The sequence below is a fragment of the Tachypleus tridentatus genome, unplaced genomic scaffold (assembly GCF_004210375.1).
Source record: "Tachypleus tridentatus isolate NWPU-2018 unplaced genomic scaffold, ASM421037v1 Hic_cluster_2, whole genome shotgun sequence".
Lineage (NCBI taxonomy): Eukaryota > Metazoa > Arthropoda > Merostomata > Xiphosura > Limulidae > Tachypleus > Tachypleus tridentatus.
Genome location: NW_027467782.1, coordinates 27,721,925 through 27,743,267, shown reverse-complemented (window position 1 = coordinate 27,743,267; position 21,343 = coordinate 27,721,925). Strand labels below are relative to the sequence as shown.

Sequence of the window (21,343 nt, the reverse complement as noted above, 5' to 3'; positions counted from 1 at the left end):
AAATGCTAGCCCTTTCAGCCGTGGGGGTAGTTATAATGTTACGGTCAATCCCACTATTCGTTGGTAAAAAAGTAGCCCAAGAATTTGCGGTGGGTGGTGATGACTAGCTGCCTTTTCTCTTCTCTTACACTGTTAAATTAGAGACGGCTATCACAGATAGCCCTCGAGTAGCTTTGTGCGAAATTCAAAAACAAACAAAACAAAAAACAAACCACATGAAACGGTATGGTTGTGAACCAATTTGTAGTTGTCAGTTACAACTTTCAGCAGTGTTGATATGTTTTTGCGAAAGGTCCATACTTAACTGAACACAACTATCTATGTAGAATTATTACAAGAAATGATAACATATATAAAACAAAACACATAGGAAAATATCATAAGAAATTTGACGAGAACGTGGATTATGGATTTTCTCACTTATTTTATGCAATAATGTACAGTTTTTTTATAAAATTAGTTTTAGGCTTATTTTTAAAAGGTATTGATAACTTCTTCAACGGTATAAAACCTGACCCTACAGTTATGTGTTGTTCTGACTTTCAGTTCCCAGAACTGAGATCTACGCATTAGTCGGACATCCGGGAAAGTTACCTTGTAATATTACGCCGGAATCGGACACGGACGTGGTTTCGCTTATTCTTTGGTACAACAACAAATCGCCTTCTCCAATATATAGCCTAGACGCCAGAAGCGGGAGCGTACATTATGGTAGACATTGGAGGTGTGACGACTTAGTGTCGAGAGCGTATTTCGAGATGAACTTTGACCCGCCTATCTTAAACTGGATCCAGTGATAGAGGAAGACGAAGGGATATTTATGTGTCGTGTGGACTTCTACAAAGCAAGAACACGGAATCACGAAGTCGGAGTGAACTTAGTAGGTGGGTTTTAGATTTAAAAATATAATTATATAAATGAAAAATAAGTTTGACACATTTACGCATGAATAACAAAATAAATATCTGATGTCACATATTCTGGACAAAGGTAATTAAGACTCGCATACTTTGATATTAACAATTGATGCTACTGTTACAAAAGTACCAATGCAGTAATTTTAAATGTGAAAAGCGCTATGACTTTAGGGCCCCGGCATGGCCAGGTGGGTTAAGGCGTTCGACTCGTAATCCGAGGGTTGTGGGTTCAAATTCCGGTCGCATCAAACATGCTCGCCCTTTCTGCCGTGGGGGCGTTAAAATGTGACGGTTCATCTCACTATTCGTTAGTAAAAGAGTAGCCCAAGGGTTTGCAGTGGGTGGTGAATACTAGTTGCCTTCCCTCTATTCTTACACTGCTAAAGTAGAGACGGCTAGCACAGATAGCCCTCGAGTATCTTTGTGCGAAGTTCAAAATCAAAACATAACAAAGAGAGTGTGTCACATATTAACTGCGACACGTTAAGTCGTTGTTAAGGCCCACCGCTAGTACAGCGGTAAGTCTACGGATTTACAACGCTAAAATTAGGGTTTCGATTCCCCTCGGTGGGCTCAGCAGATATCACGGTGTGGCTTTGCTAGAAGAAAACACACACACACTCGTTGTTTAGTGCAAAGCTACATCACTGGCTGCCTGGACTGTACCCACCACAAGTATACAAATTTCTCCACTAGGAGGCGTATTAAACATTTTTCATTATTCTTAATGTTAATGTCATTATCAAAATATTTGAATTCCTTTTGTTTAGTTTGATTTTAATTAATAAATATATAAAAACACGAACATCCGTTTTTTTTTAATTTAAATTACATATATGCGTAATATTTTGACAAGTTATATTTCACAACGTTTCCCATAAAATTGGTGATTATACTGTATGTTTGCATCTTTTTTTCTTCTTTCCTGGCCCTGCATGGCCAAGTGTGTTAAGGCGTTCGACTCGTAATCCGAGGGTCACGGGTTCGAATCCCTGTCGCATCAAACACGCTTGCCGTTTCAGCCGTGGGGGCGTTATCATATGACCGTCAATCCCACTATTCGTTGGTAAAAGAGTAGCCCCAGGAGTTGGCGGTGGGTGGTGATGACTAATGATGTCTTACACTGCTAAATTAGGGACGGCTAGCGCAGATAGCCCTCGAGCAGCTTTGCGCGAAATTCAGAATAAACAAACAAACAAATCCTTCTTTTCTTTCTAATTCATAATAAACTTTGCAATGAAATTGTGATATAAAATTCATATATAAATTAGTTTCTATATTTAATATTCAGTAAGTCCAAAAATTTCAAAGTTATTTGCGCCGTGTTTACCACAGGGAAAAAAATCGTGATTTTAGCTTTATAAGACTCAAACTTAGCACTAAACCACTGGTAAGGGCATGAAATGGACATCATTAGTGTCACGTCAATAGACAATGCGTGACATTAATACATATTACCTATCGGGAAATATTCTTTGATGTTTTGCTTAAAAGTCTACCTGATCTCTCTTCGTGAAGAGGTCAAAGGTCGCAAACTTGATAACTTGTAATTTGCTGTATGAAGAAAGTTAACTGTTTTCGTTTTCTTGGCGACTGCGTAGGGTTTACGTGTCGTAAAACGTATCACTTTCTTAGAATCCAAAGACATGTCCAAGTGATATCTTGTTTTAGAAGATATGTATGGATCCCTGTTTATCGCAAATAAATATGTTTACCTTTTAAACTTTTGGGACAGTTATTGATGCTAGTGGTAACAAATTACAACTGGAATACACAATTTCATTATACCTCCATTTTCTGTTGGTTCAACTGTTACTACAACAAACTTATTTTAATGTGTAAAAAATATCAGTTATGAAATATGTCATAAAAGTTATAATAAATCTTCATTTATGTGATCCCCCAGTGGCACAGCGATATGTCTGCCCACTTCCACCACTAGAAATCGGGTTTCGATACCCTTGGTGGGCATAGCACAGATGGTCCATTGTGTAACTTTGTGCTTAATTCTAAAACAAACTGCTCGGCATAGCCAGGTGGTTAAGACACTCGACTCGCAATCCGATGGTCGCAGGCTCGAATCCCCGTCACACTAAACATGCTTGCATTTTCAGCTGTAGGGGCGTTATAATGTCTCACTCAATCCCACTATTCCTTGGTAAAAGAGTAGCCCAAGTGTTGGCGGTGGGTAGTGATGACTAACTGCATTCCCTCTAGTCTTACACTGCTAAATTAGGGACGGCTATCAGAGATAGCCCTCGAGTAGGTTTGTGCAAAATTAAAACAAAAAACAATAAATTACCAACATGGCAAATTCGTAGTAGTTACAATGTTGTACTCATTTTTATTTACAGTTTTGATGCGTTTCGAAATTATAACCCACGTCATTTACAATAAAATTTATTATTTCTTATATGGACTCCCAAACGTCTTCTTCCAGTTTGCGAAATGTTAGCTTGTGTTGGAAAGCCATAAAACGTTATATCAAATAAGTCGAGATTCATGATACCACTTGGGGCATCCATTAAAATGGACACAAGGTAGTGTATCAAGCTAAAATAATAAACAGAAAATCAAAGAACACATCTTTTTTTTTTCAGTATAAAAAGCAGTGAAATGGTCAGATGCAGAAAGAAATGTCAGCTCGGATTTGGGAGCTTATAAGAAAATAATATCCATATATGTCATATATATCAGGTTTTGGATATTTTATGTAAAACAATAAGTATGTTTTTAAATTTCACAAAGCTACTCGAGAGCCATCTGTGCTACATGTTTCTAATTTAGCAGTGTAAGACTAGAGGGAAGGCAGCTAGTCATCAGCACCCACCGCCAACTCTTGGGCTTCTCTTTACCAGCGAATAGTGGGATTGACCATCACATTATAACGCCCCCACGGCTAGGAGGGCGAGCATGTATGGCGCGACCGGGATGCGAACCCGCGACCCTCAGATTACGAGTCGCACACCAGTCGTTATTTAAACACAGTATATAGAATTAAACAGTTTTGTTACAAAGTAACGAAGACTCGTTTCAGCAGAAGAAGACAAAAGTCAGAAGAATTATAATATTACGCCTTATGCGGTATCCCACCATTCTTAGATTACTTATTGAAACATATTCCAAGGAAGATAAGTCTTGGGACTTTAAAGTTTTATACAAAACAACCAACATCACACGTGGGCTGGTTCCTCACGTGCAGAACTGTGAAACACAAGATTCAGGCACTTAACCCTCTGATTATGCTTGAAGATTTAGCTATAAGTGTGTCATGAAAGTCACAGTTAACCCTTCGCCTGATTCAAAACTGAATAAAACACTTGAGGTATTGGGTACTGCTGATTGTCTGACGTCACTGTAGTCAGTAGTTTAAAATAAGGAATGGCTAGGACTCAGACCTAGGTCTCTGTCCTAGTGTTTAGCTTAAGAGTTAGATAGGTTTCAGGTTAACAATTAAAAATATACTAAAAACGTTACGTACTTAAGTTTGTAACGTTCTGACATTTATAGCTTGAAACATACTGTTTTATATCGCACTTTAATATTCGTTTATGGAAACGCAGGGAACCGAGAAACTGGTAAGTAAAAAAGAACACTGGACGAGATGTCTGCCACTTAATTAAAGTTTTAGGTAATGTTTCGTTCCGATACAATTTATCAAAACAAAAAACAAAAAAACAATAGCTTTTTCCTAACACAGTAAATACACTTAAAAATTTAAATAAAACTCAATCGTAGAGTTTCTGCAACATCTCTCTGAAAAACCTCGAATTTTAACAAATACCAAACCAAAATAAACTGGAGTGTATTAGATTTAATTAAAAAATAACAACATTGTAATCGTAGATGCTTCATTACTAACAACGCCATTCTGGTTGAATGCGTACAATTTTGTTTGTTTGTGTGTTTTTTGAATTTCGCACAAAGCTACTCGAGGGCTATATGTGCTAGCCATCCCTAATTTAGCAGTGTAAGACTAGAGGGAAGGCAGCTAGTCATCACCACCCAGCGCCAACTCTTGGGCTAATCTTTTACCAACGAATAGTGGAATTGGCCGTCACATTATAACGCTCTCACCGCTGAAAGGGCAAGCTTGTTTGGTGCGACGGGGATTCGAACCCGCGACCCTCGGATTACGAGTCGGACGTCTTTACACACGCGGCCATGTTAGGCCTCGCGTACAATTTTAATTGATTGAAACATCATTTCAAACGTTTATTGTTTATCAACTTACCATCAAGGGGAAATAGTAATTATTTAAAAACTATTCTTTGCAACAGAACTCATTGTTGGTTTATTAAAGACCTCCAAAACTGTTTTAAACACGTAACATTAATACATAATTACACTAAAATGCATCAGCTCTTCACCAAATCATTTCACTTGTCGGTAACTAAGACGTTATACTTTCTGAGAATAAGTCTTTTGTTTTATCGAAATACTCCAGTAGTTTCAAACAGCGACACAACAGAAATGTTATACATACACTTTACAACGATTATCGCAAGTGTAATAGAATCATACATATAAATAAATTCATATGATTACTTCTGAGAAGGCATGGCCAAGCGTGTTAAGGCGTGCGACTCCTAATCTGAGGGTCGCGGGTTCGAATCCCGCTCGCATCAAAGAGGCTCGCCCTTTCAGCCGTGGGGGCGTTATAATACTACGGTCAATCCCACTATTCGTTGGAAAAAGAGTAGCCCAAGAGTTGGCTAAATTAGGGACAGCTAGCACAGATAGCCCTCGAGTAGTTTTGTGCGAAATTCAAAAAACAAACTTCTGAGAAAAAAAACAGTTGGGTTGTTATCAATGCATTGCTAAAATTCGGGTTTCGATACCCGTGTTGGGCAAAGCACAGATAGCCCATTGTGTAGCTTTGCGTTTAATTCCCAACAAACAAACAAAACAATCAATACATTGGCAAACAACAAATATCTGAAAAAGGATTAGCCGTTATTTATGACTAAGCTATCTCATCTGCACTTCAGACGCATAACCAAATAATATTATAAACTTAGCTAATGTTTGGAATTAAGTCTTGCAAAATCGAGATAACTCTATATTTAAGTTTAAATACCAGCTACGTAAGACGAGATTACGTAAATATAGATTAAAAACTACTAGTAAGAATGAATCCTTTTTGCAAATGTATGATGTAAATTCACCCCTTTGTTGTTCACGGTTTTATGTGGATTCAGAAGTTACATTAACAAATATTATTAGGAAACACTTCTCCCTTTGCTTACCCCCGTTGCTAGTGACATTTATCTTACTGTTTAACTCCATTGCTAGGGACATTTCCTACACTGAATATACCCCGTTACTAAGGACATTTCCCCACTGCTTACCCCAGTTGCCAAGGACATTAAATCCACTGCTTACGCGTTGCTAGGGACATTTCCCACACTGCTTACACCCGTTGCTTGGGACATTTCCCCCACTACTTAACCCCGTTGCTAAGAACATTTGTTGTTGTTTTTAATTAAGCACAAAGCTACACAATGGGCTATCTGTGCTCTCCCCACCACCGATATCGAAACCCGGATTTTAGCGTGTAAGTCCGCAGACATACCGCTGAGCCACTGGAGGGCGCTAAAGACATTTATCCTACTGTTTACCTCCTTTGCTAGGGTCATTTCCCCACTGAATACGCTCCGTTGCTAGGGTCATTTTACCTAATGTTTACCCCGTATCTAAAGATATTTACCCCACTTTTAACCCTGTTGCTAGGGTCCTTTTCCTTACTTATTAACTACGTCGCTAGGGACATTTCTCCTAATTCTTACCCACGTTGCTACGGATATTTTCCTACTGCTTTCCCCACGTTGCTTGGGACGTTTCCCTTACTGCTTACCACCTGTTGCTAAAATAATATTTCCCCACTGTTTAACGCCGTTGCTAGGGACATTTCGCACTGAATACACCCCATTACTAAAGACATTTCCCCCACTGCTCACCTTACCCCCGTTGCTAAGTACATTTCCCCCATTGCCTACCCACGCTGCTAGGGACATTTCGGACACTGCTTACCCCCGTTGCTAAAGACTTTTTCCTCACTGCTTAACTTTGTTGCAAGGGACATTTCCCCTACTGTTTACCTCCGTTGTTAAGGACATTTTCCCTACTGAATACACCTTGTTGCTCGGGACATTTCCCCCAATGCTTAACACCGTTGCAAGGGACATTTCCCTTAATGTTTATCTCCGTTGCTAGGGACATTCCCCAACTGAAAACACCCCGTTGTTATGGGCATTTCCCTCACTGCTTACCCCGTTGCTAGGGACATTTCCCCCACTGCTTACCCCTGTTGCTGGGGTCATTTCCCCACTGCTAAACACCACTGCTAGGGATATTTCGGACATTGCTTGACCCAGTTTCTAGGGACATTTTAGGCACTGCTTATCCCCCGTTATTATGCATATTTCCCTTACGCCTACTTTCGTGGCTAGAAACACTTTGCACACTGCTTACCCCTGTTGTTAGTAGTATTTCTGACACTGCTTACTTCGCGTTGAGAGAAACATTTCCCCCACTCTAACCACCCGTTGCGAGATAAACTTCCCCCTTTGCTTACGTTCGTTGCTAGGGACATTTACCTTACTGTTTACCTCCGTTGTTAGGGACATTTCCTCACTGAATACACCTCGTTGATAGGGACATTTCCCCCACTGCTTAACACCGTTGCAAGGGACATTTCCCCCACTCTAACCACCCATTTCAAGGTACACCTCCCCCTTTCTAACGTTTGTTGCTAGGGACAATAACCTTACTGTTTACCTCCGTTGTTAGGGACATTTTCTCACTGAATACACCTCGTTGATAGGGACATTTCCCCCACTGCTTAACACCGTTGCAAGGGACATTTCTTCTACTGTTTACCTCCGTTGTTAGGGACATTTCCTTCACTGAATACACTCCGTTGCTAGGAACATTTCCCCCACTGCTTATCCCACGTTGCTAAAGAAATTTACACCACTACTTACCACGTTGCTAGAAAAATTTTACACTGCTTACCCCGTTGCTAGGGACATTTACACCACTACTTACCACGTTGCTAGAAAAAAATTTACACTGCTTACCCCGTTGCTAGGGACATTTCCCCCACTGCTTACTCCTGTTGCTAGGGTCATTTCCCTACTGAATACACCACGTTGCAAGGGACATTTCCACTTTTGCTTAATCCAGTTTCTAGTTATATTTACCCCACTTTTTAACCCCGTTGCTAGGGACCTTTTCACCCACTTATTACCTCCGTTTTTCGGGACATTTCCCCCACTGTTTACCGCCGTTGCTAAGAACATTTTATCACTGATAAACACCGATGCTAAGATATTTCGGACACTGCTTACCTCCGTAGCCAGTGACACTTCCGACACTGCTTACCATTTGTTGCTAGGGGCATTCCCCCACTTCCTACTCCTGTTGTTAGGAGCATTTTGGACAATCCTTATCCCCTTTGCTAGGGACGTTTCCAATACTACTTTCCCCCGTTGGTAAGGACATTTCTCGACTGCTTTACCCCGTTGCTAAGGACATTTCCCAAATTGCTTACCCCCGCTGCCAAGGACACTTTCGACACTGCTTACCCCCGATGCTACGGACATTTTAACCATTGTTTATTTCTGGTTCTAGTTACATTTTCCCCAATGCGTTCCCCAGTTGCTAGGGGCATTTCACCCAATGCTTACCTCTGTTCCTAGGGACATTTCTTTTTCTAATTTCCCACATTGCGAGGGATATTATCACCACTGTTAACCCCTGTTGCTAAGGACATTTCCCCTCTGCTTACATCCGTTGCAAGGGACATTTCCTTACTGGTTACTACCCGTTGCTAGGGACATTTCCCCACTGTTTACCCCCGTTGCTAGAAACATTTCCCCCACTGTTTATCTCCGGTTCTAGGGTCATTTTCCCCACTTCATTTCCCCTGTTGCTTGGGACATTTCCATCACTTCTTAACCCACGTTGCTAGGGGCATTTTACTCAATGCTTACCCCTGTTCCTAGGGACATTTGCCCCTCTTCTTACACCCATTGCTAGGGACATTTCCTCTTCTACTCACTACCCGTTTCTATGGACACATCCCCCATGACTTACCCCAGTTGCTAGGGACATTTACATCACTGTTTACCTCCGTTGCTAGAGACATTTCTAACACGAAATACACCCCGTTGCTAAGGACATTTCCCTCACTTCTTACCTCAGTTGCCAAGGACATTAAACCTACTGCTTACCCCGTTGCTGGGGACATTTCGGACACTGCTTACACCCATTTTAGGGACATTTCTGACACTGCTTAAAACAGTTGCTAGGATCATTTAAGACACTGCTTCCCCCGCTGCTAGGGACATTTCCCCCACTGTTTATTCCCGGATCTAGGGACATTTCCCCCAATGCTTTCCCCAGTTGCTAGGGACATTCAACCAATGCTTACCCCTTCTCCTAGGGACATTTCTTCTATTGGTTTCCCCAGTTGCTAGGGACGTTTCCCCCACTGCTTATCTTCTTTGCTGGGGACATTCCCCTTCTGCTAACACCCTGTCTAGGACATTTCCCTCACTGCTAACCACCCGTTTCTAGGGACACTTTTCTACACTGATTACATCCCATTGCTAAGGACATTTCCCCACTGCTTCTTTTTTTGCCAAGGACATTAAACACACTGCTTACCCCGTTCCTAGGGACATTTCGAACACTGCTTACTCCCGTTGCTAGAGACATTTCAGACACTTCTTGCTCCCATTGCTAGGGACATTTCCCCCACTGCTTACTCCAAGTTGCTTGGGACATTTCACCCAAAGCTTATCCGTGTTGCTAGGGACATTTCCACCACTGTTTACCACCGTTGCCAAAACATTTTACCACTGATAAACACCGATGCTAAAGACATTTCGGACTCTGCTTACCCCGTCACTTGTGATATTTCCGACACTGCTTACCACCCGTTTCTCGAGACATTCCCTTACTGCCTACCCCTTTTGCTAGGGGCATTGCCGTTACTGCTAAGCCCAATTATTAGGGACATTTCCCATTACTGCTTAACCTTGTTGCTTGGGACATTTCGCACTGAATACACCCCGTTGCTAGGGAAATTTCCCCACTGCTTAACCCCGTGGCTTATGACATTTCACCCACTGCTTAACCCCTGTTCCTAGGGTTATTTCCCAACTGCTCACTCTGTTGCCAGGGTCATTTCCCACACTTTTTACCCTGTTGCTAACGACATTTAACCATTGATTATCACTGTTGCTAGGGACATTACAGACACTGCTTACCCCGTTGCTAGGAACATTTACCCCACTTCTTACTCCTTGTTGCTATGGTCACATCCACCATTACTTCCCCACGTTATTTGTGACATTTCCCCCACTGCTCACGACCCGTTGTTTGGGTACTTCCCCTACTGCTTACCCCCTTTTCAAGGAATATTTCCTCCACTGTTTAACACCGATTTTTGGGACTTTTCCTTTACTGTTTACCCCCTTTCTAAGGACATTTCTCCACTGCTTAACATCGTTGCTAGAAACATTTCAGACACTGCTTACTCCCGTTTCTAGGGACAATTCCCCATTGCTTATCCCAGTGACCAAGGACATTGAACCCACTGCTTACCACGTTGCTATGGACATTTCCGACACTTCTTACCACCGTTGGTAAAACAATTCACTTAGTGCTTACCACTGTTGCTACGGACATATCCCCAATTGTTTACCCCAATTGCTAGAGACATTTCTTACTAATTACTCCCTGTTTCTAGGGACATTTCCACCAGTGCTAACTCCTGTTGATAAAACATTTTGCACTGTTTACCAAACGTTGCTAGAAAATTTTTCCCTTACTGTTTACCCTCGTTGCTAAGAACATTTTTATCTGAAAACAACTCGTTGCTAGGAAATTTCCCCAACTACTTATCCGTTGCTAAGGATACTTCCTACAATTCTTAACCCCGTTGCTAGGGACATTTTCCCCTGTTTATCTAGGGTTCTAGGGACATTTCCCCATTGATTACCCCCGTTGCAAGGGTCATTTCCCCACTGCTTACCCCACGTTGCTAGGGGCATTTCTTCTAGTGGTTTTCCCCGTTGCTAGAGACATTTCCCTAATTCTTACCCCACGTTGCTAGGGTATTTCACCCAATGCTTACCCCTTTTCCTAGGGACATTTCCCTTTCTTCTTACACCCGTTGCTAGAGAGATTTCTCCTACTGCTAACCACCCGTTTCTAGGAACACTTCCCCCATTCCTTACCCCTGTTGCTAGGGACATTTCCCCACTATTAACCCCGCTGCTAGGGACATTTCCGACACTGCAAACCCCATTTCTAATGACATTTCCCCACTGTTTATTCCCGGATCTAGGGACATTTCCCCCAATGCTCTCCCTCAGTTGCTAGGGGCATTTACACCAATGCTTACCCCTTTTCCTAGAAACATTTCTTCATCTGGTTTCCCCAGTTGCTAGGGACATTTCCCCCACTGCTTACCTTCTTTGCTAGGGACATTTCCAACTTTGATTACATCCCATTGCTAAGGACATTTCCCCACTGCTTCCTTCTTTTACCAAGGACATCAAACCCATTGCAAGGGCCATTTTTGGCACTGCTTAACACAGTTGCTGAGAACATTTCGGACACTGCTTAACCCCGTTGACAGGGAAATTTTTAACACTGTTTACCCCGATGCTTGGAACATTCTTCCTATTGCTTACCCCCATTGCTAGGGACATTTCCCCCACTGAATACACCCCGTTGCTAAAGACATTTCCACCACTGCTTACCCCAGTTTCCAAGGACATTAAACTCACTTCTTACCCCTGTTGCTAGGAACATTGCCCCTACTTTTTGACCCCATTGCTGGGACATTTCCCCCACTTTATACTCCAAGTTGCTTGGGACATTTCCCCCACCGTTTACCGCCGTTCCTAAAAACTTTTCCCCACTGCCTTCTCCTGTTGCTAGGGGCATTTCGGATACTGCTTATTTTCGTTGCTAGAAACATTTCCGACACTGCTAACCCTTATTGCTGGGGCATTTCCTTACTGCTTAACCTTGTTGCTAGGGACATTTCTGCACTGAATACACCCGTTGCTAGGAAAATTGCCCCACTGCTTACCCTTGTTCCTAACTACATTTCGGACTCTGCTTACCCCCGATGCTAGTGATATTTCCGACACTGCTTATCACCCGTTGCTCGGGACATTCTCTCACTGCCTACTAATTTTGCTAGGGGCATTTCCTCATGTTTACCTTCGTTGCTAGGGACATTTCCCCATGGAATACACCTCTTTTCTTGGGACATTTCACCATCTGCTTACCCCGTTGCAAGAGACCTTTTCCCCACTGATTACCCCTGTTGTTAGTGGCATTTTCCCCACTGCTTACCCCCGTTGTTTGGGATATTTACCCCACTTTTAACACTGTTCTTAGTGACCTTTTCCCCACTGATTACCCCCATTGCTAAGGACATTTTCCCCACTGCTTGCCGACGTTGCTACGGATATTTCCCTTACTGCTTAACCCACGTAACTAAGTACCTTTCAATTACTGCTTACCACCTGTTTCCAGGGACATTTCCCAATTGTTTAACTCCGTTGCTAGGGACATTTAGCACCGAATACCCCCCATTGTTGGGGAAATTTCTCCCACTGCTTACCCCAGTTGCTAAGGACATTTTCCCCACTGCTTACCCTTTGTTCCTAGGGTCATTTCCCAACTGCTCACCCCTGTTGCTAGAGTCATTTCCCACACTGTTTGCTCTGTTGCTAACGATATTTAACCATTGATTATAACCGTTGCTAGGGACAATTCAGACACTGCTTACCCCTGTTGTTAGGGACATTTTCTTCACTACTTACTGCCCGTTGTCTGGGAAATTTTTCCCACTGAATGCTCACCGTTGCTTGGGAAATTTCCCCCACTTCTTACCCTCTTTTACAAGGGTATTTTCCCTCACTGCTTACCTTCCGTTACTAGAAACATTTCCTTTACTGCTCATCCCCTGTTGCTGGTGACATTTCCAACACCACTTATTCGCGTTGCTAGGGACATTTTCCTCTCTGCTTATTCCCCATTGCTAGGAACATTTCCCCCAAAAGGTACCATCGTTGCAAGGGACATATCCCCTACTCCTTACCCCCATTGTTAGGAACACTTCTCCCACTCCTTACCCCGGTTTCTAGGGACATTTTCCCCACTGCTAATCCCTTGTTGCTATAGACATTTCCCCCACTTCTTTCCCCTGTTGCTAGGGTCATTTCCTCCACTGTTTACCCCATTGCTAAGGACATTTTCCCATTGCTTATCACCGTTGCTTATGACATTTCAGACACTGCTTGCCCTATTGCTAGGAATATTTCCTTTACTCTTTAACCCCGTTTCTAGGGAAATTTCTCTCTCTGCTTACATCCGTTTCTAGAGACATTTCCTACTCTTCTAACCATTCGTTTCTTTAGACACTTCCCCCATTGCTTAACCCCGTTGCTAGGGATATTTCCCCCACTGCTTAACCCCGTTGCTAAGGATATTTCCCCCACTGCTTACCCCTGTTGCTAGGGTCATTTCCCCAACTGTTTAACCCGTACCTAAGGACATATCCCCATTGCTTATCCCCGTTGCTAGGGACATTTACTTTACTGCTTAACCCGTTACTAGGAATGTTTACCCAACTTTTTAACCCCATTGCTCGGGACCTTCTCCCCACTGATTACTTCCGTTGCTAGGGACATTTCCCCACAGTTAATCCACGTTGCTACGGATATCTTTTCTACTGCTTTTCCCACGTTGCTAGGGACATTTCCCTTACTGCTTACAACCATTTGCTAGGGACATTTTTCCACTTTATACCACACGATGCTAAGGCCCTTTCCACCACTGTTTACCCCGTTGCTAAGGACATTTCTATCTGAAATCAACTCATTGCCAGGGACCTTTTCCCCACTGCTTTCCCACATTTCTACGGATATTTCTTTTACTGCTTTCCCCACGTTTTTAGCGATCTTTCCCTTACTGATTACCACCCGTTGCTAGGGACATTTCGAACTGAATACACACCATTGCTAAGGAAATTTCCCCCACTCCTTACCCTCGGGTTCCAGGGTCATTTCCCCCACTGCTTACCCTCGTTGCTAGAGGCATTTACCCCACTTCTTATCCCCGTGCATAGGGTCATTTCCCCAATTGCTTACCCACGTTGCCAGTGACACTTACCCCACTACTTACCACCCGTTGTTTGGGATATTTTCCACACTTCTTTCTCCCCGTTTCAAGGGACATTTTTTCCACTGTTTTCTACCCTTGCTTGGGACATTTCCCCTACTGTTTACCCCCTTTGCTAAGGACATTTCTTCACTGCTTAACATCGTTGCTAGGAACGTTTCGGACACTGCTTACCACCGTTGCTAGGAACATTTTCCAACTGCTTACCCAAGTTGCCAAGGATATTGAACCCCCTGTTACCCCGTTGCTTGGGACATTTCCACTTTTGCTTAATCCAGTTTCTAGTTATATTTACCCCACTTTTTAACCCCGTTTATAGGGACCTTTTCACCCACTTATTACCTCCATTTCTCGTGACATTTCCCCCACTGTATACCGCCGTTGCTAAGGACATTTTATCACTGATAAACACCGATGCTAAAGATATTTCGGACACTGCTTACCACCCGTATTTAGGGACATTCCCCCACTTCCTACCCTTGTTGCTGTAGGAATTTCGGACACTGCTTACCCCTGTTTCTAGGGACATTTCCCCCACTGCTTACACCTGTTGTTTGTAACATTTCGGACACTGCTTACCCACCTTTTAAAGAGACATTTACGACACTGCTTACCCCCATTGCTAGGGACATTAACCCAATGCCTATATGTGTTGCTAGGGACATTTCGGACACTATTTACTCCTGTTGCTAGGGACATTTCCCCCTCTTCTTACACCCGTTGCTATGGACATTTCCCAATGCTTACTTTCCATTGCAAGGGACATTTTCCAGTTCATACTACCGTTGCTAGGGTCATTTCTCCCACTGTTTACTCCCCGTAGCTAGGGACATTTGCATTTGAAAACAACTCGTTGCTAAGGACATTTGCCCCACTTCTTACCCCGATCTAGGAACATTTCTCCCACTGTTTATCCCTGGTTCTAGGGACATTTTCCCCACTGCTTCGCCCCGTTGCTAGGGACATTTCCCTCACTGCTTACCCCACATTGCAAGTGGCATTTTACCCAATGTTTATCCCTTTTTCTAGGGATATTTCCCCTACTGGTTTCTCCATTGCTAGGAACATTTCCCCCTCTGCTTACACCCGTTGCTAGGGATATTTACCTCACTGCTAACCACCTGTTTCAGGGACACTTCCCCAATTGCTTTCCCACGTTGCTAGTGACACTTACCCCACTGTTTACCTTCGTTGTTTGGGACATTTCCTACACTGAATACACCCTGTTGCTAAGGACATTTCCCCCACTGCTTACCCCAGTTGCTAGTGACATTTCCGACACTGCTTACCATCCGTTTTTAGGGACATTCCCCCACTTCCTACCCTTGTTGCTACAGGACTTTCGGACACTGCTTACACCTGTTGTTTGTAACATTTCGAACACTGCTTACCCACCTTTTAAAGGGACATTTACGACACTGCTTAATCCCATTGCTAGGAACATTTCCCCTACTGCTTAACCCCGTTGCTAAGGACATTTCCCCTACTGTTTAACTCCGTTGCTAGGGACATTTCCCCACTGAATACAACCCGTTGCTGAGGACATTTCCACCACTTCTTAACCGCGTTGCTAAGGACATTTCCCATACTGGTTACCTCCGTTGATAGGGACAATTTCCCACTGAATACAACCCGTTGCTAGAGATATTTCCCCTACTGCTTACCCCGTTGCTCGAGACCTTTTCTTACTGATTTCTCCCGTTTCTAGGGACTTTTTTCCCACTGCTTTGCTACGTTGCTTCAGATATTTCCCCTACTGCTTTCCCCACGTTGCTGGGATCATTTCTTTTACTTCTTACTACCAGTTGCGAGGGACATTTCCCCCCTGCCTACCCCGCTGCTATGAACATTTCGAACACTGCTTACCCCCATTGGTAGGGACATTCTTTTTCTGCTCACCCTCTTTGCTAAAGACTTTTCCCCCACTGCTTAAACCTGTTGCTATGGTCATTTCCCCCACTGTTTACCCCATTGCTAAAAACATTTCCCCTTTGCTTTTCACCATTAGTAAGGACATTTCAGACACTGCTTACCCCGTTGCTAGGAATATTTCCCCCACTGCTTACACCCGTTGCTAGGGACATTTCCCCCACTGCTTATACCCGGTTCTAGGTACATTTTCTCCACTGCTTTCCCCCCGTTGCTAGGGACTTCCCTCACTGTTTACCGCACGTTTCAAGGGGCATTTAACCCAATGCCTACCCTTGTGTCTAGGGACATTTCTCCGATTGATTTCTCCCATTGCTTGAGACATTTCCCCGACTGAATATCCCCCGTTGCTAGGATTATTTCCACACTGCTAATGACATTAACCCACTGCTTAACACAGTTGCTAGGGATATTTCGGACACTGCTTACTAACGTTGCTAGGGACATTTCCCCACTGTTTACCCCAATGCTAGGGACATTTCGAACACTGCTTACTCCCGTTGCTACGGACATTTCCGACACTGCTTAACACCATTACTAGGAACATTTCTGACACTGCCTACCCCCATTACTAGGGACATTCTTCCCACTGCTTACCCCATTTCTAGAAACATTTTCCCCACTGAATACACCCCGTTCCTAAAAACATTTCCACAACTTCTTACCCCAGTTGCCAAGGGCATTAAACTCACTGTTTACCCCATTGCTAAGGACATTTCCCTATTGCTTATCACCCATTGCTAATGACATTTCAGACACTGCTTGCCCTGTTGTTAGAAATATTTCCTTTACTCTTTACCCCCGTTTTTAGGGACATTTCTCTCTCTGCTTACATCCGTTTCAAGAGACATTTCCCACTCTTCTAACCATTCGTTTCTTTAGACACTTCCTCCATTGCTTAACCCCGTTGCTAGGGATATTTCCCCCACTGCTTAACTCCGTTGCTAAGGATATTTCCCCCACTGCTTACCTTGTTGCTAGGGTTATTTCCCCAACTGTTTAACCCGTACCTAAGGACATATCCCCATTGCTTATCACCGTTGCTAGGGACATTTCCTTTAGTGCTTAACCCGTTACTAGGGTTTTACCCCACTTTTTAACCCGTAGCTCGGGACCTTCTCCGCACTGATTACTTCCGTTGCTAGGGACATTTCCCACAGCTTATCCACGTTGCTATGGATATTTTTCTACTGCTTTCCCCACGTTGCTAGGGACATTTCCTTTACTGCTTACAACCATTTGCTATCGACATTTTTCCACTTTATACCACACGATGCTAAGGACCTTTCCACCACTGTTTACCCCGTTGCTAAGGACATTTCTATCTGAAAACAACTCATTGCCAGGGACCTTTTCCCCACTGCTTTCCCACGTTGCTACGGATATTTCTTTTACTGCTTTCCCCACGTTTTTAGAGATCTTTCCCTTACTGATTACCCCCCGTTGCTAGAAACATTTCGAACTGAGTACACACTGTTGCTAAGGAAATTTCCCCCACTGCTTACCCCCTTTGCTAAGGATATTTCCCGCACTGCTTATCACCATTGCTATGGACATTTCGGACACTGCTTACCCTCGTTGCTAGGGACATTTACTCGACTTCTTATCCCCGTGCATAGGGTCATTTACCCAATTGCTTACCCACGCTGCTAGTGACACTTACCCCACTGTTTACCTCCGTTGCTTGGGACATTTCCTACACTGAATACACCCCGTTGCTAAGGACATTTCCCCCACTGCTTACCCCAGTTGCTAGTGACATTTCCGACACTGCTTACCACTCGTTTTTAGAGACATTCCCCACTTCCTACCCTTGTTGCTATGGGACTTTCGGGCACTGCTTACCCTGTTTCTATGGACATTTCCCCACTGCTTACACACGTTGTTTGTAACATTTCGGACACTGCTTACCCACCTTTTAAAAGACATTTACGACACTGCTTATCCCCATTGCTAGGGAAATTTCCCCACTGCTTAACCCCATTGCTAAGGACATTTTCCTACTGTTTACCTCCGTCGCTAGGGACATTTCCCCACTGAATACAACCCGTTGCTGGGACATTTCCACCACTTCTTAACCCGTTGCTCGGGACCTTTTCTTACTGATTTTTCCCGTTTCTAGGGTCCTTTTTCCCACTGCTTTCCTACGTTGCTTCAGATATTTCCCCTATTGCTTTCCCCACGTTGCTGGGATCATTTCCCTTACTTCTTACCACCCGTTGCTAGGGACATTTCCCCACTGTTTAACTCCGTTGCTAAAAACATTTCCCTTACTGCTTACCCCTGCTACTAGGGGCATTTCCCTCACTGTCTACCCCGCTGCTCTGAACATTTCGAACACTGCTAGACCCCGTTGGTAGGGACATTCTTTCTCTGCTCACCCTCTTTGCTAAAGACTTTTCCCCCACTGCTTAAACCTGAAACTATGGTCATTTCCCCCACTGTTTACCCCGTTACTAGACATTTCCCCATTGCTTTTCACAATTGGTAGGGACATTTCAGACACTGCTTACCCCATTGCTAGGAATATTTCCCCTACTGTTTACCCCCGTTGCTAGGGACATTTCTCCCTATGCTTACACCCGTTTCTAGAGACATTTCCCACTCTGCTAACCATTCGTTTCTATAGACACTTCCCCATTGCTTAACCCGGTTGTAAAGACATTTACCTCACTGTTTACCTCCGTTTCTAGGTATTTTTTCTCCTCCTTTTACGTCCGTTGTTAGAGACATTTCCCCCACTGAATACACCCCATTGCTAGAGACATTTCCCATACTGCTTAACCCGTTGCAAAGATAGTTCTTCTACGGTTTACCTCTGTTGTTAGAGACATTTCCACCACTGAATATACCCCTTTCATAGGGCATTTCCCTCACTGCTTATCCCCGTTGCTAGGGACATTTCCCCACTGCTTAACCCTTATTTTAGGGTCATTTCTCCACTGCTTACATTTGTTGCTAAGGACATTAACCCACTGCTTAAAACCGTTGCTCGGGACATTTCCCCCACTGTTTACCGCCGTTGCTAAGGGCATTTACCCACTGATAAAAACAGAATCTAAAGTCATTATGGACACTGCTTACCCCAGGGCCTAGTGACATTTCCGACACTGCTTACCACACGTTTCTAGGGACATTCTCCTACTGCCTACCCCTGTTCCTAGGGGCATTTCGGAAACTGCCTACCCCTGTTGGTAGGGACATTTCCCCATTGCTTATTCCCATTTCTAAGGATATTTTCCCCACTGCTTACCCCTTTCTGGGGACATTTCCCCATGTTGCTTGGGACATTTCACCCAATGCTTAATCCTTTTACTAGGGACGTTTCCCCCACTGTTTACCGCCATTGCTAAGGACATTTCCTCACTAATAAACACCGATGCTAATGACATTTCGGACATTGCTTAACCACGTTGCTAGTTATATTTTCGACACTGTCTACCACCCGTTGCAAGGGACATTTCTCATTTGTTATTCCCCATTGCTAACGACATTTCCCCTAATGCTTACTCCCGTTGCTAGCGACATTTTCCTCACTGTTTACCCCCGTTGCTAGGGACATTTCCTTTACTGTTTATTCCCGATTCTAGGGACATTTCTTTCACTACTTTCCTCCCGTTGCTAGGGACATTCCCCCACTGCCTATATGTGTTGCTAGGGGCATTTCGGACACTGTTTACCCCCGTTGCTAGGGACATTTCCTCCACTGCTTTATCCCGTTGCTAAGGACATTTACTCTACTGCTTACCACTGTTGCTAGGATCATTTCCCCATTGTTTATCACTGTTGCTAGGGAGATTTCGGACACTGCTCATCCCTATGCTGAAAACATTTCCCCTACTGTTTACCCCTATTGCTAGGGACATTCCACTACTACTCACTCCATTGCTAGGGATATTTACCCCACTTCTTGACCCCGTTGCTACGGATCTTTTCCCCACTCATTACTTCTATTGCTAGGGACTTTCCCCCACTACTTACCCACGTTGCCACGGATATCTCCCCTACTGCTTTCCCCACTTTGCTAGGGACATTTTCCTTACTGCTTACCATCCGTTGATAAAGACATTTTCTCACTGTTTCACTCCGTTGTTAGGGACATTTGCAATGAATATACTCCTTTGTTAGGGAAATCTTCCCCACTGCTTACCCCCGTTCCTTGGGACATTTCCTCCACTCTTTACCCTCTTTTACTACGAACATTAACATCTGAAAACAACTCGTTGCAAGGGAAATTTCTTCACTGCTTACCCCGTTGCTAGGGACATTTCCCCACGGATTCCCACGTTTCTAGAGGCATTTCACAAAATGCTCACTCTCGTTCCTAGGAACATTTATCCCACTGTTTACCTCCGTTGCTAGGGGCATTTCCTACACTGAATACACCACTTTGCAAAGAAAATTTCCCTAATAGCTTTTCCAGTTGCTAAGGTTATTAAACCCACTGTTTACCTCGTTGATAGGGACATTTCGGACACTGCTTACTCCCGATGCTATGGACATTTCCGACACCGTTGCAAAGAACAATTGGGACACTGATCACCCCGTTGCTAGGGACATTTTTCCCACAGCTTTCCCCTGTTGCTAGGGGCATTTTACCCAATTTTTACCCCTATTTCTAGGGATATTTTCCTACTGGTTTTCCACGTTGTTTGAGACATTTTTTCCACTGCTTACCCCCTTGCTAGTGACATTGCTTACTCTCATTGCTAGGGACATTTCCGATACTGCTAACCCCCTTTCTAGACACATTTCCAACACTGCTTTCCCTTGTTGCTAGGGACATTTTTCCAACTGCTTACCCTGTTGCTAGGAACATTTCCCCCACTGAATACACCCAGTTCCTAAAGACATTTCCACCACTTTTACCCCAGTTGCCAAGGACATTAAACACGTTGCTTACCCCATTGTTACGGACATTTCGGACACTGCTTGCTCCCGATGCTCGGAACATTTCCGACACAGATTACACCTGTTTCTAAAGATATTTCCCCCACTGATTTCCCCACGTTGCTAGGAACATTTCCCCACTGCTTACTCCTGTTGCTAGAGTCATTTCCCCCACTGTTTACCCCATTGCTAAGGACATTTCCTCATTGCTTATCACCATTGGTAGGGACATTTCAGACGCTGCTTACCCCGTTGCTAAGAATATTTCCCCTACATTTTACACCCGTTTATAGGGACATTTCCCCCAATGCTTACCCCTCGTTGCTATGGTCATTTCCCCCCTGAATACAACCCGTTGCTAGGGATAATTCCCCTACCGTTTATCTCCATTG

General features: G+C 43.7%; 1 protein-coding gene across 4 annotated transcripts in view; it reads left to right on the top strand.

The window, feature by feature from the left end:
* Window positions 1-466: 466 nt before the first annotated feature.
* Window positions 467-21,343, top strand: part of LOC143242998 (dynein axonemal heavy chain 12-like) — a 115,135-nt gene continuing 94,258 nt past the window's right edge. For all 4 annotated transcript variants that reach the window (XR_013023586.1, XR_013023585.1, XR_013023588.1 and 1 more), the window contains exon 1: window positions 467-884. The gene's annotated coding sequence lies outside the window, so the exon portion shown is untranslated. The remainder of the gene's footprint in view (window positions 885-21,343) is intronic.